This window comes from Neopsephotus bourkii, unplaced genomic scaffold (assembly GCF_033783945.1).
Source record: "Neopsephotus bourkii isolate Nb327-2 ecotype Australia unplaced genomic scaffold, CSIRO-AGI_Nbou_v1 NB_1768, whole genome shotgun sequence".
In the NCBI taxonomy this organism is placed as follows: Eukaryota; Metazoa; Chordata; class Aves; order Psittaciformes; family Psittacidae; genus Neopsephotus; species Neopsephotus bourkii.
Window position 1 is genome coordinate 218,310 of NW_026902242.1, and position 15,179 is coordinate 233,488.

Sequence of the window (15,179 nt, forward strand, 5' to 3'; positions counted from 1 at the left end):
AAAGTCCTGAGGCTCTCCTGGGCCAAATCTACATAGCTCATCCCTGGAATGACTACAGAAGGAAACTCCTTGTGTTGAGCCATGAGATGCGGCAGATTGTAGACCTACCTGCAAGGGGTAATGTGCTTTGGTGGAGCACAGAAGTGCTCTTGCGTAGCCATCGACCACCTCCATGGTATTGCAATGCTGCAGTTTCTGGTCAAATCAAGCAATAGAAAACAAGGGAAGGTAAAATGTGTTCTTCCAAGAACTTTGTCTGCACTTTGTCCACTCACGTTCGAGCTTTGTGCTTCCTTAAATAAATACTCAGTCCATTAACGCTCTCAGTCCCCAAACTAAAGGGTGAAGCGAACAATGGCTTGTGAAAGCTAGTTTTCCACATGGAAAAGGTAGCCCTAGCCAGGAGGCCACTCACGAGTATTCCAGACACACTTCTCACATTAGCCAGCAGTGATTTATGAGAGGGGTGACCACGTAGCAGGCTAATGCATGATGCCAAGGAGATGCTGCTCTACATCCACAGCCCACTGCAGCTATCAGGGCCAGCCTCAGAAGCAAAGGGGACCCTGGAGCATCGCCAGGCTATAGAGCTGTTACTGCTGCTGCTGCATGTCCCACGGGTCGTATCTTCTGCCTCTTTGATCTCACCTTGACCTTTGCTGTTACAGTTGGGAAAGCTGATCCTATCGATTTTACATGGATTATGATTTTCTGGAGATTGCCCTGAAACCTGAGCATTGTGCACACAGATATTTATAGGGAGTCAGAAGTTTGTGGTGGTGTGAGAGGTTATTTGCACATCCATCCATGGATGTGACACCTTTCTCTTAAGTGATGGTAACAGATATCTCTAATGAGACGTTTTCTATCTGATTTCAAAGGTTTCCAAAATTTTCCACCTTCTTTCCAAAGAAAATACCTCATTTTCTGCAAATCTTCTGGAATTCCTTATTGGGAAGAAGCCGTGTGTTTGTGGGGAATACTGAACAATATTGGGGTCAGTCAGGCCTGGGTTCAACACACCACATGCTGGGGCTCTCCTCTCATCACAGCAGATAAAGGCATCAAGTCTGAAAGAGGTTTAGCAGCTGCCCTATAACACAGCCCTGTATAGTGTGTATAGTGTGACTGCACTTCACCCTCTCTTTAACCCTCCATTCTCCTGCATCTCCACCCCAGCTTTGAGACACCCGTGTCTGTAGCAGGTTCAGGTGGTAAAGCAGTGGAGTTCAGTGGAATGGAGACAGAATGCTCACTGGAATCTTGGTTAATTTGGTTATACAGTGATGGTCACACCGTCCCTGCTGGCTCCCAGCTGCTTGGTTGAAATGTAGGTACTAAACCAACCAGCTAAAGCCACATCTTGTGCCTCCCTGTTCGTTCTCTGCATGTCCTGTGTGGGTTTTCCATGTCGCCTTTGCTGAAAGAGGAAGTAAAACTAATCTTAGATGCATTTAATAAGTGAAAGCTTGGAAAAAACAAAACCAAGGGTTTATTAGAATCATTGCTACAGGATTTTGCACCTTCCCACTCTGGCCTCAGATGCCTCCAAGCTATTTGTTCCTTTCCTGCCTCCTTTTCTGCCTTCCCTCCTGGTGAAATAAAACAGGAGAATCACTTGACCAATTTAGCCTTGTACTCTGCAGTGTCAGTAAATATTGGTTCAACAGCATCAATCCATCATAGTGAGCCCACTCGATACCCAGCCCCAGCTGCTGCTCCAGCCACAAAGCTACTGCCTCATCACAAGAGCAGCCCACTGACTTCTTCACTAGGAAAAAAGAGGCATTTATTATTTGCTCCCCTTGCATTGTGTTAAGTGTTTGCTTGCAACAGCCTGGAGCAGTCATTCAGAATGTCTCAGAGTGTCTTTCATACTGTCTGCAATACCTGACAGTGCACAAAGGCCCAAAGTGGGAGTAATTGACTGCAGGATGATTCTACAGTGCCTGAAAGGAAAGTCAAAAAGCTGTGACTGTGAACAGGGAGTCAGAGCCACGCTGTAAGGTTTGTTGAGTCTTTTGGATGCAATTAGCTGCTATTAGCCAGGTGCCATGAGGCACTACTTGGGTAAATCCTATGTTGACTTGGAAATCATGGGCTAGAAGACAATAATCGAGGTCTTGGAGACTGGAAGCTTTGGAGATTTGCATGGTATTTGTCCTCAGGCAGTGACTCGTGGTGGTGGATCTTGACAGGGAAAACCTCCTACAGGAATTCCAGAGGAGTTCCCATGAATTTCAAAGGCTGGTGGTACAGGTCCTGCCTGTGCTGCTTCAACGGCTGCAACACTTGTAGGCTGCATGCGTTTCATAACCTTAGTCTTTTGGAACGTTACATAGTTATGGGAACTTCCTTATGCCTGGAAGATGGACCCCAGTGGTGTCAGGCCATGTCTGTATCTGTATTCAGACCAGCTTCTGGAACATCTTCAAGTGGTTTTATAGGGCTTTTTCTTCTTCTCCCAGTCAGATGCTTGTCTCCATTCCTCAGTCATCCCTGAGAACTGTGCTAAGTCAGCCAAGGCTCATAAAGGGATTACAAAACCTTGCTGAAAGCCAGAGCTCCTTGTAAAACAGAGGTGGTGTGGAAAGGGAAAGGGGGTGGGTGTGGTGAGAACATGGAAAGAGGAGTGTCTCATCTAGGAGGAGAAAATCAACACCTTCTCCTCTTTAGAGGTATATTCTTAACAAGGAAGGGGAGGCATCCATTCCTGTGGGTGGAAACAGGGAGAAGGAGGGACACCTGATGACACTCACGGAAGGTAAATTACAAACTCCTCACTGAATCATAGAATGGTTTGGGTTGGAAAGGACCCTAAGATCGTCCCGTTCCAGATGCACTCGCTCAAGCACTAAATTAGACTGACGTGGGTTTGCTCCCCCTAGTTAGGCTGCAAATGGGCAGTCACAGATGCAACCAAACGAGGACATGCTGCAGGACTGCTGGCTCTTCATGTGCTGGCTTGCCCCTGTGCTTTCACTGCTTGACTTCCAAGATCATGCATTGCTAAAGAGATTCTTTCTATAGCAAATGAAGAGTCTTTGGTCAGTAATGGTCAGCCCTTGAGCTGGGGTAGATTAGAGTAGCTCCCTAGACCTCTGTGAGTTCTGCCATTTCACAACCACCCTGCTCTATTGTTTAGGCTCTATTTGAAGAGCATGCTGCCTGGGCTGTAATTAGATGAGCATCTCATCTTCGGCCACTTTAAGGAAGGCATGTTTTCTGCCAGGAAGCAGGAGATAGGTTACAATTGGAGGTATTTGGGGGTTTTGTCTTATTCACCACACTGCTTCCAGCTGGACCGGTCAAGGAGGGCTCCGTGCTTGGAGGTAGGAGCTTCAAAGGCAACCCATGCCCATATAGGTCTTTGGACACTAAACATCATGAGAAGGTGTGCCTGTGGTCACATCTCCTTCCTTCAGCAGGAGGAAGTGCTACCCAGGGCCAGGATGTTGGGTGCATGACTGAGGGTGTATGCTTGGGGTGAGTGATGCTGTCCATGTGCAGCATCCCTAGGAGACTCTGAGGATGCTGTACAGAGGAGGTACACTGGGAGCTGGGAAAAGGGATATTGCTGGAGAGGCTTGAGAAGGAAAAGGGGTGTAGGCAAAGGTGGGTTTAGTTCTAGAGCGGCTGATGCCATCAAGCCATCACCTCGTTCTAAGGTGCATTCTGAGACCATCATCACCTTTCAGTGGAGCCCAACTTCTCACAATTCCAGGGAATAAGGGAGGACCAAAGCTCTGTTTCAGAATGCTCCTGGACACAGCAGGGAGGGGTGATTGGACAGGGCTTGGAGCAGCCTGGTCTAGTGGAATGTGTCCCTGCATTAATCCCATTAGGACAATTAAAGCGCATAATGATGGGCAGTATGGAAGCAGGCATGCAAACCAGCTCTGGAGATGTTTTCCTTGCAGGACAGCTGCTTCAGAACAAACTCTCTAGGAGGCACTTTGGTTCGCCAGGCTGTTAAAAGCCTATTTGTCAGGTAGCACTCCCTTTATCTTTAGCTCTTTCTCTTATTTTCAGGACAATGCTTTTATTATGTGACTTAAGGGGAGAAAAGCAGCGTAAATAAGCTAGATGTGACATCTCTAGTTCGGAAGGAGCACTTACTTGACCCTGTAGGTTGATAAAAATGCTTTCACTGATTTTCCTTCCTTATTTTTGATAAGGTAGGCACTGCTCATTGAAATGTATGCAGCAGCTTCCAGTTTTCCTCTGAGCTTCCTGAAAGCAGGCAATGAATTATTAAGGCAGGAGGTGACCTTCTAACTGGAATGTATGTGGCTATTTCATCAGTGAAGTTGGGGATCCCCCCAAGGAACAAGATCCCCATGGAGGGTTAAAGCCCGTAATGGGTGAAGCTCTCCTTGCTTTCCCCACTTCTTACATGAAGCCTGCAGCAGCTTATAGAAACTTTAGCTTTGGGTTGCTTCATCCTGCTCCAAAGTGGATATGAAACCTCCAGGTTGGATGTTTTCCCTTTTGCTGCACCATTGGAGTGCTCAGGGCAGGAGAGCCCTAAGCATTGCTTTTTCCTTGCTGTCCCTCTCCATGGTGAGGGGTTGCAACTGGATGGTCTTAAGGTACTTTCCAACCCAAATCATTCTACGATTCTCCTTGGTAACAAGTTGCTTTTTAAAGCAGGCCCATGATCTTTCTGGCCTCCTTAATGGGTGCTTTCACCAGAGGCATCCACCGGGCATTAAAGGATTTGAGGGGGACCAAGGAGGATGTAACAGCAGCAAATACCCCAGGGCAGAGTCCAAAACCCATCTCAGGGCAGCAAACCCCTGCCTGGTGGGGCAGGCATCTCTTCAGCCCAGTTGCTGCTGTGATTGCTGTCCATGTGCCTCTGGGGAGGTGGGCTTCACACCCTGCTGACCACCTCCTCCTTCCCAAAATCTCTTGCTGGCCTGGGATAGGGGGACCATCAGTGTCCTCCCTGTGTCCAGGCAAGCTTTAGGTACTGCAATAGAAAACAGACACAGAGACTGAAGTTGGCAGCACCAAATCTCCTGCGTGCTCCTCTTTAAGCACTCATATGTCTGCGCTTTGAACTCCCCAGATCACCTTCTGGATTCATAAGCGAGAGAAACATCCAAGCCTGCATTAAGTCAAATCTGTCCCTTGGGCCTCATAGGTGGTGATAAGAACATCACAGCTCCCGCTTTTATAGGCTCATAAATCTTGAGGAAGGTGATTTTTCCTTTCCTTTTTTATCCCTTTTCTCTCTCTCTCCTCTAATTGGAGCCACAGGCATCGCACCAATGCCCAGCCGAGTGCAGGGCACACTCTCCTTGCCATGGCCAGAGCCTGAGCTCTCCAGCCAGCAGAGCAGAGCAGATCCAAGCCATGCTCACACAGTTGCTGAAATCCACCCCTGCAAAGGTTTCCAAGGACTCCAGTTATCATCTGCACCAATCCCTCGGGAGAGCCAAGGGGATGCTGAGCAAACCTGGGCACAGAGCTGTGAATGCAGCCTTTTCCTGCATGGCTTTCACAGGGATGTCCCTTTCTTGGTGTTGGTATTTATTGTGTTTGCTAACAAAAAGTGACAGGGATGGAGGAATAGAGATCATCCCCCCGACTTCCCTCCTCTGTTGTATGATGAGGTTGGCTGCTGGCATCAGTGTAGCAACATGGGAGCAGGCAATTTCCTCAGGTGGAACTTCCCCAGGTCCATGCAGGCTCAGGCTCCATCCCAGGGTCTGTGATGGGAGGCTGGCAGTGGGTGCAATGTGCACCAAAGGGATCCTAGGTGATACACCATGCCCTGCAGCTAAAGCGAAGGACTGTGAGAGCCAAAATGCAAGTTGCTTAGTAGAAAATCCCACTAAGAGGCTCAGGACAGCAGCAAGGCAGGATTTGCTGGAGGTGGACAGTGCTTCCCACCGTCTCCTTCTAGCTACATCCCTTCACCCCACATGGGTTTTGCTTTGGAGAGCTAGTATTTCAGGCTGCCAATCTTAATGGCATCCTGTGCACAGTATCAAGCAACCAAGGGCTGCCAGTGCCTGCTTTACCTCCCCTGCAGCAGGTACCACTCTGGACCTCAGCATCCTGACGCATCACTTCGAGGGATGCAGGCTGGTCCCCAAACCCCAGTGGGGATGTGTTGTGGTTAAAGGGAAGTGATGCATTGAGAAGCACTGTGTGCTGCTTTACTCTCCACCTCACACAAGCCAATTTAGAGAGGGATATGCCTGATCTAAAACCCATTTAGGATTTGTTTTCATGGGTTTACATTCTTCCTTTCTGCATGGAAGTGCTGCAACGCTGCAGCCAACCGCTACAACCTAAAACCACCCCTAAGGAAACAGACATGAAACAAAAGCCCTGAACCCGTGACTCGGGTTAAATGAAGTACTCCAGAGTGAAACATGCTATAAAACAATAGCAACTCCTATAAATCACACTGAACCAACAGAATCAGCATACCGATAGCTGGTTTGCCAGCACATACTTCCCAGATAAAAATAAGCTGTTCTTGGAATGAACCCCTGCTTTGATTTATATCTTGCAGTCCAAGTACACACACAGGAGGATCTAAAATCTCATATAAATACCACTGGTCTCATGCTTTTATCAGATGCTTTCTACCAGGAAAGAAAAGGCTCTTCCCTTTCTTTCCCCCCTGCTCAGGTAATTAGTGTGTTCCTTGGAGCCAAGCTCCTGTGTTTCCTCCTTTTCCAAAGCCTTAATCCTGGGTGTGGGCCCCACACAAGCACTCCTTGCCAGGGAACATCCCTAAGCCATGAGAGCAGCCAGGATCAGGGAAAGAGTGGTTGTGCCATGGGTAGCTAAAGGCATAAACCAGCGGCAGGGGCCACAAAGTAAGATTAGAGCCCCCTTGCATGGAACGAGCCCCTCTAGGGTCACAGTGTGTGTGGACAGGGGTTTTGGGGGGGAGATGCTTGGGAAGCACCTGGGAAGAGAGCCCAGCTCTTCCTGTGGCACAACCATCCTGGTTACCCTGGGATGTGTTGGATGGGAAGGAAACATCTCACCATCCCAGTTTTGAGAGCAGCACTACAGGGCTGGAGATGGGGAGAATACCCTTGAGCTGCAGCACTGGTGCTTGCCCCTCATCTCTCTGTAGGGCAGTGGGAACACCAAGCTGCTGGCTTTTTGAATGCTCACTTGATACTGGGCAAACAATCTGTGATTAATAATTTATTGGGTGAATTTTGCCTCTCCGGCTGCAATCCAATTATCCAAGCTGCAGATGAGCCTGGCTTTGGAAACAGCACATGAAATGAGAGGGGTTTTCTTCCTGCACTCCCCATTTACCCTTTTCACTCGCGTTCTCCTTGGAGAGGCGGCTGGGATGATGGTGCTTTTACCTGCCCTTGATGGAGCTGTACTCAAACTTCATCATGCCCACAGGTCAAAGCTATCTGCAAAGGTGCCTTAGGGAATCATCTGTGTCTGTTGCCCATGACCAACCAGCTCAGAGCAGGAATTCAGGACACAGGAGCTGAAAAGGGGGAAGAGATGTGTCCTGTGCTGTGTGGCATGAGCAGCGTGTGAATCCTGATCCACATCGTTCCCCATCCTTTTCCAGGTCTGTTCCTAGCTAATCCCATGGGAGTTTAGTGGTCAGCCTGGTGTAGCACTGGAAACAAACTAAGTGTCATTACAGAGATACCCCCTGGGTGGGATAATTCCATCTGCTGGGCATTTACAGCAGGCTACAATCAGCATGCAATCATGATGTGGGAAATAATGGGCATACAATGCTCCAGAGACTTTCCCAGTGCAGCTCCACAGCAATGTGGAAATGTCTGCCCTGAACACTCTCAAATATACATGATTCCTTCAGGTCTTAAAGGACTTTAAAGGAAACTTGGACACAGACAGGACTGGTGCCTCTTCTGCCCCTTCCTACCTTGCTTACCTTTGCTGGTTTTTCCAGCTAAGTCTTCCTTGGATTTCTGACCACAGACCAGTTTTTTACTTGGTGGGCTGTACTTTAGCTGTGATTTACAGTCACAGGAGCAACTTTGAAGCCCTGTTGATGGACATACAGTGATTGTCTATGGCTTTTGTGGTGTTTGGAGCAGGATGGCACTATCAGTCACATCCAGCCTTGGGCAAGAGCTGACTGCTTTGGGTCAGGTTATACTGACACGACTGGGGCAGGGCTTGCATTCTGTGGCTTCTCTGAGTTGCAGCCTGACAGTGCAGCTCAGTGATGCTGAGGGTACACAGCTATCCCTTTGCAAGGCTTAATCCCTGGTCAAGGCACTGTTCCTGGCTATCCCAGCAGGAACAACACTGATTTATTTTGGGGGCACAATGTTTCTGGGGACTTCTCCTTTATGTTGGAGTCTTGCCATAAGAAGCAGAAGCCTGAAGGCAAACCAAGCTCTATCTCCCATACCAGGATTGGGGGAGAGACACACACAGGGCTGTAAAACGCTGTGGGTCCGTGTCCAGAATAAAGAGCTTGGTGCACACAAATTATAGCTTGAACCCAAACTTCCTGCCACTGCAAAGCTATCAAGAGCCCCTTGACTGTTCTGAATCCTGTCCTGATTAGCGATGATGGTTTTAATTGAAATTTCAAGGTTCATTACTGAACACGGATTAATTAAATTGTGAGGAGAGGTAATGAGAAACGTTCCCTTTGGACCCATAAAGGAACACACACGTGTCCTAGCGGGAGCCTCGTAGCCAGACCTGCTGCCCATCTTCCCACAGAGCATCTTCCAGCATGCTGATGTGCCTGCAGGGATGTGGGGTGCATCCCTCCCTGCTCAGGCTCAGGGTCCTTGCTTGGCACCTTGTACAATCAAGGCAGCGTCATCTCTAGGACAGACTTTGCTCAGTCCCTGCTCAGGGAGAAGCTTGAAACCTGTGGGATTCCCTATGGGAAAGAGTAATTGAGAAACAGAGGGTGGGACCTTGAGATTCCCTGAGCTCAGGAGATGCTGGTCTGGCATCACGGGACTCAGTTCCCAAGCTGCATTTCCCCATTCCCTGTGGCATGCCTGCACCCCAATGGCTCCACTCCTGCTCTCACAAAGTCACCTCAGCAAGCTCCTGGCTCAAAGTGAAGAGCTTTGGGGCTGTTTTTAGGGATTGTACGTGCAGAGGCAAAGCCCTCCCTGCTCCCTGTGGAAAACCAGGACTGTGGTTGCTTGGAATCCTCAAGTCATAGAAGGGGTGGCCCTGCCCCTGCTCCCATGGAAGGGGTTGATTTTAGGGCGCTTTCTGCCCCCTTGGTGAAACCATCTTCTGTGGTGCTGCTGGTGGAGGATGGATGTCCCAGTGTGCTTGCTCTCTTAGCCACATATTCCAGCCAGATGGGGTCAATTCTACCATCCCTGGCAGTGTTCAAGGCCAGGTTGGACACAGGGGCTTGGAGCAACCTGCTCTAGTGGAAGGTGTCCCTGCCCGTGGTAGGGGTTGGAGCTGGATGAGCTCTAGGGTCCCTTCCAACCCAAACCAGGCTGGGATTCTATGACTCTGTAACAGTGAAGCATGGTCTTCACCAGGTCTTTGTGACCTTTGGAGGGGTCTGTTTTACACAGAAAGCTTTGCTTGGGCTCCTGTGGGCTCACATGGTAAAACCTCCACTGACTGCAGTGTGATGAAGCAGATAAAACCGTGCTGAAGATATTACTTCCTGGAAGCTGTTCTATTTCTGTCAGCTCTTGCTCGCTCGCTCTCGGCTCCCTGGAGGATGTGCTCTGCTTTCATACACCAGTGGGTTTTTATTTTGGCCAAAAAAAGTGTGGGTTTTGGCAGGAAAAAGAGACAGTGCATCAATGAAGAGGGGAAACCAATCTTTTTCCAACTGCTTCAAAGCTACCAGTTAAGGGTTTCCAAAAAGCTTTGGAGTAGAGACCGAGTGGATGCTGAAAGGGATGGGAATTGGCTCCTCTCCTGAATGACTTCCATTATTGCTTGAAAAAGCAACTGGGTTTTGTTGTTGTATTTGTGTAGACCACTGTGCTGGAGCCTCCCTGCTGAGGGACAGGGTTATTTTATCCAGATCCTGCACATAATACACCAAGAAACACTGACATGAATAAACCTCATTAACAACAGGCGTGCACTTCAAGCCCACAAATGCAGAGGAGATTGCCCAGACCCTGCCCTACTTGAAAGGCTCTTTCATATGGGACCAACAGCCCTAAAAGCAGGAGCATAATTGTTGCAGATGGCTTCACGCAGCCTGGCTCCCTGCCATCCCCACAAGTCCCTCTGGAACAGCAAGCCATGGGACTCCAAGGCACGGGGGGCATCCTGCTCCTGCATCCCACAGCAGCCCCAGCTTGAGGCTGAAGAGGGAACAGATCTGGACCCCAGCAGGTCTTCAGAACCTATCGGTGCCCCAAATAGCAGGTTTTGGGGGGAAGCTGGGTGTTTCCATGCAGTGGGGTGACCCTGTGGGGCTAAAAGCAGCTGAGAGGACAGGAACAAGGTACCATCACCCCTGTTACACAAGGGCGGTCCCCTGTTTGATGGGCTGCAGGGGGCATGGCTGGCTCAGCCCCTCTGCAGCCATGGGGGGCTAAACCAGAGCATCCTTCAATGTTCACACCCCACTGTGCCCTCTCTGCTGCAGGGGAACCCACCCATGCCATATGGGCACAGGCTCAGGCCATGTGGTGTTGGAGCATTTGGGAATTCAGGCCAAAGGGATTTTGTGGGGTTGTCCATACCCAACCGTGCTCTGCAGTGGATTATCCAACCAAAAATCCTTACTTTTCTTTATTTCCCCTTGTTTTCCCAGCAGGATGACCAAATCTGGGATACCACCGTGCAAAGCCCATGCTGGAGATGCTGCTGCATCTTCTGCTCGTGGGACCACTGGGGAGACCACTTCAAACACCATTTCTATTTCAGTCCCCATCAAAAGCCAAGCCCCAAGTGCCTTTCTGATCTGTTAAAACTCGTCTCCAGGGGTGAACAGCTGCCTTTAGTATTCTGCAGCCTCCACCATGCAGCATTCCTTCTCTTGCAATGGGTTTGCAGCTCATTAGTGAATATGCCGATGGGAATTGGGCATTGCTCGGTGCCTGGGGGAATGCTGCTGCCTGCCCTGGGAAGCCTTGGCAGCCAACACTGATTTCCAGGGGGAATGTAAGCCCTGTTGCCTTGCTGCCCTGCTCCTGGGCACAGAGGACCCAAGGAAAGGTTTTTTTCCCTTGCTTGTAGGAAGCACGGCTGGCAGGGGAAAGGGGGTCCTTGAACAGCCATGACAAGGCATGGGTGGACTCTTTTAGAGCTGATGACCAAACGGGGGTTACCAGAGAGCATCATTACCCATGTCCCCTGAAGAAGGCCATTAGTGTCCTGAGACTGGCACCCAAGGCATCATCTCCTGCTTCACCCCCAGCATACCAGTTGCTAGCCCCAGCCCCATGGCACTGGTGGGGAGATGCCACCTAGGTCTGGAGATGACACAGGCAAGCTGCCAGTCCCCTGGCACCACGCTGTCTGCTGAGCTTCCCGAGCACTGGCAACGAGGAAAGCTCTTCCCAGGGAAGGCTGCTTTGTGCTAACTGAAACACACCAGGATGGAGTGTGGAGAGCCGAGGGTGCAGGAAGCAAGACCTTGGAACTGGATGAGCTTTAAGGTCCCTTCAACCCAAACCCTGCTGAGATTCTATGGTTCTATGAAGTAGGTGTGGATCTAAAACCAAAGGCACTTTGGAAGAGACAAGGCTTCTTTCCATGGACTTTTGGGGCAGCAAAGTCTCATCCCACCAACATTCACAAGACCCAGAAGGTGGAAAAGTACAGGCAAAGCCATGGCTGCATCCGAGGTTGGGAATGGTCATTTCCCACCTAAGTTTCCATAGGTGCTAAGGTTGAGTGGCACCATTCGTAGTATTGTTCTTCTGCCATTAGATGTCTCTGTGTGCTACGTGGAGCTCAGACACAAGGCCAGCAAAGGTCACTGAGATGGAGCAGCGCAGAAGCCGGTGTTTTGGGTTTGTTTGGGTCACTTTGCGTTGTTTTGTCTCTGTAGCTCTTGTCTGGTTTCTTTAACGAGCGCCTTTTCTGCAGGAGAGGCTGGGACTGCACCTGCACTGATGGGTTTGGGTGCTGTACTCTATCCAGTGGGTTTAGCACTCAGAAAGGTCATTCCTAGGGCTCTCAGATGGAGCAGGCAGTGAAAGGCTAGAGTCCATGGGGATGCTGGGTTATCAACCCAATATGTGCTGTGGTTCAGTGCATCACCCAACACATCTACACATCCAGTGCCTTCTCATCATATCCTACCAAGGCAAGAAACTGCCATGTGTAAACTCTCTATAGCTTTTCCAAGCACACCATTTGCAGGACTGGTCTGGGGAGGTAAAGTCCTGCTTTTGCTGGAAATGGATACAGATACATCCCTCTGTACCTGCAATGAGCCGGAGGCCTCGGAACGCCGAACCAAGCCCATATCTTCATTGCATCCATTGCAGAGACGTCCTCCAGCAGCAAGGAAGGATGCCTAGAGCGAGCTGCCAACACTGTGAGCAAGGGCCGTGCTCTAAGGGCTCTCCAGGGGACATTGGGAACAGCACACGCCTGTCTGTAGCAGTGCATGATTTTTTCCACACTCTTAATTGCAGCCTTTTTCCCCTTTTGGTTGTTATTAATGTTGTTCGTTTCCTCCAAAATTGCATCTGTTTAGATGTTAATTGAGTTAATTGTTACCATTCAGCAGCTGGAGCAGCAATTTAGCACCTGCTAATAAAGATGCTCAGTCTGAAGGGGGGGGAAATGACCATATTCAAGGCTTGCTGATACGACCGTGGTGCCAAAAGGGAGAGCAGCAAAGTTAGGGCAGGGTAATGGGTGGTGAGATGTGCTGGAGGGTGGTTTCTTTGAGCACAGTGTCAGCTTCCAAGGACAGGGATCAGTGCAATCAGGATGCGCTGAAGCCAGCAGGGATAAAAAGAACCCCCAACAACAGAGCGAATAGAGGTGGCAAGCACGGAGTCAACAATAAATGCTATCTCTTTTAGAAGGAGAAATACAGCTTATCTGTGACAGGCTAATTGGGTAGAATCAAAGGAGGCAAGATATACAAAAGGAATGGCAGCCCTTTTAGTGAGTGTTTTCACACCCAATTACATGAAGACCTTTCTATAGAGAGGGTGCAGGAGGTCCATAGGGAATGAAGAGGTTGGTGCTTGAGCAGAGTAGTGTGGGGTGAGCTCATGATGACCATGGGAAACAGGGTGGCTGTTTCCCTTATGCTGGGTTGCAGAGGAACTCCTGCCCTATGAGAAGGATGGGGCTTGGAGCAACCTGCTCTAGTGGAAGGTGTCCCTGACCGTGGCAGGGGTTGGAGCTGGATGAGCTTTAAAGCCCATTCCAACACAAACCAGTCTGGGATTCTATGGTCACAAGCTTCCTTATTGCACTCACCACGAGCCCCTGAAGAAGCCACAAACTGAACACTGAACAGCTACGTTTTAGTGCGTATGTGACTGTACACAGCCCAGTGCTCCCTTTGGCTAGGGTGAGGTTGCTGGCAAGGGTGCAAGATCATAATGTCAACTTAATTCTTCATTGCTCTTCTTCTGCAGAGGGTATGACACCCATGTGAGAGGGTATTCCATACATTGCATCTGCAAGGAGAAGCATGCGGGTGCTCCTAAGCCTGGTCTGGCTGCATCACTGTGACCTCAACCAAGTCACTGGAGGCATTTGGAAGAGAGGCAGTGTTCTGGGGAGAAAACCCCAAACATGGCTCTGGTCCCTGCAGCCAGCAGTGTGCTGGGATAATCTGATGCTTCTCCTTTCTTTTTACTCTATTATTGTGTTACACCATGGGGGGATGCGGGCTCTGACACCACCAGCAAGATGCTGGGGGTTTGGGGTGAGGGAAGACCCCTTCAGAGCCCTCTTTAAAGCAAGGAGCAGAGGAAACAGCCGGTTCCCTCCAGAGGAAAGGGTATTTTGGAGCAGTGGGTAACTCAGAACCAGCCTCTCTCCTACACAGCATCATTATTTTGGCTCCCAGGCACACACACACGCTCGCAGGGCTGCACTGTCACCCCTGCATGTGGAAATAAGGTCATGCAGGGGCATGGTGTGTTTTGGGGAGCCAGACATCCCCCCCACCCTGCCATCGTAGCCTTACCATCAGCACTGTGTCATGGACCAGTGCTGGGGACACCAGCATGCAAGACATTGAATCATACTCCCTTGTTCTGGGGAGTACAGTGTTCCATGATGTCCTTCAGCCCCATCCCAGCATGCTTGTGCTTGTCTCATCATACATGGTGGCAGAGCATCGTGCCATCCTTCCAGTGCCCAAAGGGGACAAGAAACCTGGAAAGGGGCTTCTGACAAGGACAGGTAGTGACAGGACAAGGGGGAATGGCTTTAAACTGAAAGAGGAACAGGCAAGGGGTTGGAACTGGATGAGCTTTAAGGTCCCTTCCAACCCAAACCAGTCTCGGATTCCATGATCCCATCTGGAAGGGGTTAATGAGGCCCCTCATTAGTATCCAGGCTGTAATCAAGTGCCCAATTAAAAACTGCTGAAGAATAGGCTTAAAAGGAAGGGTAGAGCTGCACTTCGGGTGTTTGCAGTGATGGCTGGAGGAGCAGAGGGCTTCAGACCAGCAAGGGTTATAGGGGAACTGTGCTGTTGATGCTCATGGGGCTGCTGAAGCTGCACAAACAAACCTGGTACAAAAGGTAAGGAGACCTTTTGGGTTTTTGAGGCTAACAGGATATTTGCTGTAGGGTTAAGTGTGTAAGTAAAGGTTTTCTTCCCTCCTGACCCAGCCATTGTTCTGGCTGTGCTGGGGCAGTGGTATCAGAGACAGAGATGCTGGCAGAGCATCAGTGCAGGAGTGGGGCCATGCTCTGGGGTTTCTGCTGTAACCTGCCTCTAGCAGATTGTCAGCTGGGAGAAATGCTCCTTCTGTGTGTGTTGGGAGCATCCTGCTGGTGAGCATCCTGATCCTTTCAATTCCAGGACCGTTGTTTGAGCACCACAGCATGCTGCTTCCCTGTATGGCTGCTGTAGAGACCTGCTTAGTCTCCCCTGTTCTGGCAGGTTAAAGCCATTCCCCTTGTCCTGTCCCTACAGGCCCTTGTCCAAAGCTCCTCTCCAGGTTTCCTGTAGCCCCTTTAGGCACAAGTGTTTCCTTAGCATCCAAGAGCTGACCCTACAGTGCAATGCAACCAGGGACTGGTTGAGA